Raw genomic sequence first — 285 nt, forward strand, 5'->3', positions numbered from 1 at the left:
GAGTGGGGCAGTTCCCTCTGTTTGCTGCTGGATAGAGCATGGCCAAGGAACCTGAAAAAGTTGAGTCCTGCCTTCACCAAGGAAGCATGGGAAAAGAGCCTAGCAAAGGACAAAAGCATCCCTAAAAGACAAAAAAATCAGATCCCTTCCCTTCTAGGATTCTCCAAGAAGCATTACATCAACAGGCTTTAGCATTATAAACACAATAAGTGAAGAAAAATAAATATATTAGAGTGTGTGTGAGAGAGACAGACAGACACAGAGAGGCAGAAAGGGGCGGGGGGA

Source organism: Crocuta crocuta, unplaced genomic scaffold (genome assembly GCF_008692635.1).
Source record: "Crocuta crocuta isolate KB4526 unplaced genomic scaffold, BGI_CrCroc_1.0 scaffold3, whole genome shotgun sequence".
Classification (NCBI taxonomy): Eukaryota; Metazoa; Chordata; class Mammalia; order Carnivora; family Hyaenidae; genus Crocuta; species Crocuta crocuta.